The sequence below is a fragment of the Tupaia chinensis genome, unplaced genomic scaffold, assembly GCF_000334495.1.
Source record: "Tupaia chinensis unplaced genomic scaffold, TupChi_1.0 Scaffold000277_1, whole genome shotgun sequence".
Taxonomy (NCBI): domain Eukaryota; kingdom Metazoa; phylum Chordata; class Mammalia; order Scandentia; family Tupaiidae; genus Tupaia; species Tupaia belangeri.
Window position 1 is genome coordinate 2,379,365 of NW_006159760.1, and position 6,748 is coordinate 2,386,112.

Below are 6,748 nucleotides of genomic sequence, written 5' to 3' on the forward strand. Positions count from 1 at the left end.
CTTAACCACCACGGCACTGAATGACCTGACAAAATATATCTTTTTAAACCCCCATCCCTGCTCTCGTTATAGACCAAAAGAGAGTTTGATAACAGCACCCTAAACATTCTAAATCTTTCACTAGTATTATTTTTATAGCTCACAATACCGGCAAAGGCAATTAATAGTTGCCTCTCTAAGGTCATCCAAGCATGAGATTAGTATTAGGTGACTTGCAGAAATAAGCAAAGTCAATGTGAAAGTTAGAGATGGGCAATGCCAGGGATAATATAGCCATCCTAACATAGACCTTAATAGGAATGTGGCCTATTTGTACCTTTTGGCTGGTAAGTCCCGGGGACATTTGGGTTACAAAAATTATGGCAATACCATATCTTATAGGACAAAATAGTTTGTGAAGAGAGAGGTCATTTCTCAATTCAAAGATTTTTTTTATGAACTGTTTAATAATTTTTCTTGATTATCTGTAGTTCTGCTTCTTCCTTTTGATTATAAACACAAAGCTACTTTTATTGTTACTTTTTAATTTAATTTAATTTAATTTATTTATTTTTATTTGACCAGAGAAGGAGGGAGGGAGGGAAGAGGGACAGAAAGAGAGAAAGTGGGAAAGCAAGTCACCAAGTCTGGATCTCAGTCCAGGGTCGGCCATGTGGGAGTCCAGCATCCTTTACTACCATGCCTCCTGCCAGCCCCAAAATGACATCTAGAATTTATAAACAATTTCTTGTACCATAATCGGTGAGAGAAAAACCTAACCGAAAAATGGGCAAATTATTTCTCTGAGAATGGAAAACTAGAATGACTAACATGCATAAACTTATTAGTAACTAGATAATACCAATTACTTTTATTGTTTCTAACAGTTTTCACAAATGTAAACCACTTTACTTTTTTAGCATCTTTTTTCTTAAAGAAATAAGGCAAAAACAAAAATAAAATGCAGGAAAAAGCAGCAACAAAAATATTTTAAAAATCCAACTAACTGCGAAATAAGAGCACCAGCTTCTGTAGTTACTACCAACTTTATTATTATTATTATTATTATTGTTATTATATGTTCATATATTTTTAACCTTCAATGTTGGACTTCATGGCCCTAACATTCAACTTTATTGCTTGTTTTCTAGTTCACTCTATAAGACCCAGACTGACAAAGAGAAGGAGAGACAAGATGTATGACTTCTACAACTCAATCTATTATCTCAGAGAAATCACTAAAGAAAAAGCAGGAGAAAGGTTACTCTAACCGGTGAATCTATATTTTTATTCTAGGTAAAGTTTCTTAAACACTTTACACATTTCTTTGACATGAAATTATGTATACCAGGAGAAACCTCCTAGTTATTCAACTATGTTTAACTTGCAAATATTGAATTAGGATGAATAATCGAAGAGTTAGCATGTTGCTTCTGGACACTTTGCCAGTGGAAGGGTCTGACAGCTTCTCCTGATCAAACTATTGCTAGAATACCATAGCTCCTTATGGATTTCATGACTTAAGGTAAAAATGAAAACATTTTAACAAAAAATTAGCTTACAACATTAATTCTGTTTAGTCTGAAGCATGAAATGCTGAGACCTAATTTAATGATAGTCTAACACAATTTCTGTTCTGCGTCTCTCAGTACAAACAACTGATTTATTTTTCCTTTATAAACTGAACACTTTACAAGGAAACTATTATAAACACAATGAATTTCTTCATATTGAGCAATCTTAGATAATGGCTGGGGAATTGTTAAGTGCCTCATCTGGAGGTCTTAATAAAAACATATATGAATATTTTAAATTCTGTTTAATAAAATGAAACAAATGATCTTTCTCATTCCTTCCCAGTAGTCTTTCTCATTTCTTCCCAGTACTCCCAATGGCATTATTTCAAGTACTTTCTCTCTCTCATATATATTTATATATATATATAGTGTATATATGTACATGGTGTTCTAGTATGTTTTGTTGCTAATGACAGAAAATACTTGAATATGAATAATTTTTAAAAAGAGTTTTATTGAGCTCATAGTTTGGAGGTCTAACATGCAGGGGTCCCACCTGGTGGGTGACTTACAAAGTTTTGAGGGATTAACTCATGAGGTGGTTAAGGGCAGAGCAGAGTGTCTGCATCCATGAGTGTCTGTGTTCTTGTCTCTTTCCAGATGTTTTTAAGTCCACCAGGACTTATTCATGGGGAATTCCAACTTGATACCTAATCACTTTCAAAGGACTCCATCTTCAACACATAATTGGCTTAGGTTTCCAGCATATTTTTTAAAATAATTATTTATTTAATTTTATTTGTTATTATAATTTTTTTTTTCAATTTGACCAGAAAGAGACAGAGAGAGAGAAAGGAAAGTGAGAAAGCAAGCCCCAGGTCTGGGACTTGAACCATGGTCAGCCATGGAGTCCAGCACTCCAACCACCACTTCACCCGCTAGCTTCAGGTTTTCACCTTTTTAATTCCATCACTACCAAATCTCAATACATAAATATGTGTGGGTGGAACATTTAATAGAACTCTTTGTTATAATGGAAATGGTCTATGTGCGCTCTCCAGTATGGTAATTACTAACAACATGTATGTAGCACTTTAAATGTGGCTATTTTGAGGAAGGAATTGAATTTTTATTTTTATTTCATTTTAATTAAAATCAGCTGAAATAGCCACACATGATCCATGGCTACCACACTGGAAACTGCAACTCTATGACACAAATATGGGTTTGGATTACCTATAACCTTAGTTGATACAACTGGTTTTAATGAAGCAATGATGTAAGCTTCAATGTTGGGACAGAAAGTAAGGAGGGTTAACTTCTAATGTCAGTCTGCATGTTCTATAATAGATATTCATTGACACATTTAGTCAATAAAAATATCAGGCATTACTCTTTTAAGATTTATACTAAAAAACTTCACTGTGGAAATTGTTGAGTCTCCTGACTTAAACGGATTCATAATATGTCTCGAAGATGATTTAAGGGAGAAAGATTGACAGATGCTGTTCAAGAAGAAAAAACAAAGTTTGTAGAACTCTGCCCATTCGTTTGGAAGGAGGATGGTAATATTTATGAAGGACTCTCCCTTTTTTTTGCATTAGAGATAATACTATCTCACCAGGTGCTGGAGAAACTGTCCCTCTCTTCACCAGCCTTATAAGCATGAAAATGGTGGCTGGGCACATTAACTTTTCCTGGGATGATAGAATTATTCTAAAGAATCTGCTTTACTATTTTTCTAACTCTAGAAAAGTTGTTCTAAGAGAACTAGATACTAGCTTGGGAAGGAAGATACAAAAGAGTAAATCAAAGGGCATTCTCCAAGCTCCAGTTAAAAGAAAAGGTGCTCATCTCTTTTCTACTTTATTCCATCTGTACATCTTCCCGATGGTGATGGGGGAACTGAATAGTATTCACTCTCAAGGCCTTCCAGCCCCTGCTCTAGTAATTGATTACCTTCTCTTCCTTCACTACATCCTAAAATTTCCCCCCATAGTGTTAGAAGCTAGTTGCTGATCATTGGAATGTACCCAGGAGCTTAATGATTAAAATTTTGTGTTTTCTTTCTGTCACCCTGGGCTTAGAGCAAAGCATCCTGGATAAATGTTGACTCAGCTCTATCCACTCCTTAAATTAAAGTGCTTTACGCTCTGCGTCCCAACTTTTTAAAGCAAATACAGGAAACAACACAAGTGAAACAATTTCTGTATGTGCCATGGTTTCAAAATCAATAGCACTTCAATTGTCAAACAAGTTCTTTAAACTTTAATGAAGAATGGATTAGTTGGTGTAATGGGGGGAAATTCAGTCCTCTATCAACAGTTACAGTCCAGAGCCCTGGCAATATTTCTTGAAACCCATTAAGGAACTTTTTCTTGTACCCAGTGTTTCAATATTACCCAGTTGAAAGTGAGAGGTATCTAAATTAATTCAAAGGAAAAGGCTGTCTTTTCATGACCACATACTCTTAGTCATTACACTAGAAAATCGCAGATATTGCTGCAGTCGCTCCTTCCAACAGAGATTGTTTACAAGGAAATTAGATTGTATTTTCAGTGAGCAGGAGGTCAGTGACAATTTATCTCTCTGATTTCATCTTTCATTACCTAAAACTATTTAAACTAGCTCCAGGCACACAATGAAAGTTAACATTTGTACAGTAAACACTGAACTAATTCTGTGAGGAAACTCCTTTTGATTGCCCGATCTCAAAATGAGTTTAGTTACATGAAGACCAATAGCCTAGGACTAACAGGTGGCCTGGTGGTTAAGGTGCTGGACTCCTACATGGTCAATCACAGTTCGAGTCTCGGACCCGGCTGTTTGTTTTCTCACTTTCCCTCTCTCTCTGTCTCTCTCTGGTGAGTGCACATGCCTTAGAGCAAATTAAAATAATAATAATGAAATAGATAAATAACTAATTTAAAAAATAGCCTAGCCCTTTCCCCTGACTGGCAGCGCAAGGGCAGCATGATGCCTGGAATTACTGTAAAAGTTATGAACCAGCAGGAGTTCTTCTGACTCTGGCAGCCTTCCTCAAACCATCAAAAAAGCTGAAAGTCCCTGAATGGGTGGACATTGTCAAGCTGGCCATGCATGAAGAACTTTCTCCCTGAGATCAGAACTGGTTCTACACACGAGCTGCTACCACAGTATGGCACCTGAAACTCTGGGGAGACCCTGGGGTTGCCAACCATGACCAAGATATACCCAGGATGGCAGAGAAATGGCATCATGCCTAGCCACATCAGCCAAGGCTCCAAAGAGTGTGGCCTGCTGGGTCCTCCAAGCCCTGGAGTGGCTAAAAATAGTGGAAAAGGAACAAGATATGGGTGGCAAACTGATACCTCAGGGACAGGGTGATCTGGACAGAGTCCCCAGACAGGTGGCAGCTGCCAACAAGAAGCATTAGAACAGATGACACTTTAATAAATTGCCTCATTTGAAGAAAAATTAAAAAGCCTAAAAAATAGGTATAAATTAAATGATCTCTTGTTTTCATTTGAATCAAATGGATTTTTTTTACTTTTAATCTTATTTAAAAAGACTAATTAACTGTAAATATATAGGTATATATACATATTAATATAAATCCATACATATATGCCTATTTATATATACCATATATATATACAGTCTTAAATATATCCATATTCATACTTGCATAATTTCTTAATGCATTTTCTTAATGAAATGCAAACATTATTTTAAATCATTACTTCTACAATAAATTCCCCACAGCTGTTTTTTTGTTTCCTGTGAAGTCAGGTGATTCAGCTAAGAGAACGTCTGATGTGGAATCCTCACAAGCAAATAAAGAGTTGTCTTGTTTGGCTTTCTTCATGTGATTTTTAAAATTTATTTATTCATGGGACAGATATTTAAACAGTACATTCTCTAGGACAGACACTCTTTACACATCTGTGAACAGGGAGACAAAAAGCTTTTGATCTCTAGAATATTCCATTCTAAAAGGAGGTCTAAATAAACAAAGAATGAAATAAAATGCATGATACATCTAGTGGAAATAGTGCTATAAGGAAAAATACAGCAGGAAAGAGGACAGGGTGATGGGGAGTAGTGGTCATTTTAAATATGGAGACCAGGAAATTCCCTTTTGTGAAAGTGGCAGTTATTGACAAGAAAAGGCGGGGACTGGAGTCCTGCAGATGCTAGAGGGGACCTGTTCAAGAGAAAAACAGCAATTGTGAAGGCCCTCAGTGAAAGCCCACCTGGAATGAACACAGATATTAAAGGAGAACAATGTGTAGAGATGACTGAGTCAGGAAGATGAAATTAGGTGATGAGGACAGAGAGAAGAAAAGAGTAGGCATGGAGAATGTAGTACGTGAGCGATGCTGAAAGTGGAAGTTTATTCTGAGCAATATGGAAAGACATTGGAGTATCCTAAACAGAGTTAAGTCATGACCAGACTTCTGTGCTGATAAGCTAACTTTCTCTGCCTGCTGTGTAAACAGCTGTCAGAGACCAAAAGCAAAGACTGTTGCAATAAAATACTAGCAAGAGATGATAATTGTTTGAATCCAGATCAGAGGGCATAAAAGTAGTGAGATTCTGGATATATTCTGAAAAACAGAGAACAGTTAAATGGTTGATACAGTTAAAGTGGCAAATTAGCTAAGTAGTTGTATCTGTCCAGTTCTTCTTAGTGTCAAGTGAAGACAATAGATAAGAATTCAGATACATGCATCTGTAGTCAGAAGAAAGTTCCAAGTTGAAGATTTAAAGCTGAGAGTCATCACCTTATTTAAACCCATGAAATTCAATGAGAATTCTGAATACTAGTGAGTGTTAAGTTGCAAAGACGAGTGGTCCGGGCATGGTGGCGCCCACCCTATGGCAAAGACCAGTGGTCCAGGAGGTAGCCCTATGTCACAGAAACTTTGGAAAGTTGAGAAAATCAGGACACACAAACAAACAAACAAAAAATGGTGAAGGAGCCACCACACAGGAGGGTCTGCTGACTAAAAGGGAAATGAAGAGAGTGTGTCAAGAGGAGGAGGTCAGCTGTGTAAATACTGCTGATAGACCAAGCACTGAGGATTGAGAACCAATCATTGGAATTAGCAGCTCGTTAGAGACAAGATGTTGATGACAGCAGTTTTGTAGAAGGCTTTCAGTGAAAGGTTGAGTGGAATGTTAGAGGATGCACAGAAATAGAGTAGTAGTAGGTTAGTTTGTTGGATCAAGAGCAATTTCTTTGTTTTTAACAGAGACAATGATTAGAA

At 36.6% G+C, this 6,748-nt stretch overlaps 1 pseudogene; it reads left to right on the forward strand.

Moving 5' to 3' along the window:
- Positions 1-4,472: 4,472 nt before the first annotated feature.
- LOC114008058 (40S ribosomal protein S19 pseudogene) lies at positions 4,473-4,911 on the forward strand (annotated as a pseudogene).
- The last annotated feature ends 1,837 nt before the right edge of the window (positions 4,912-6,748 follow it).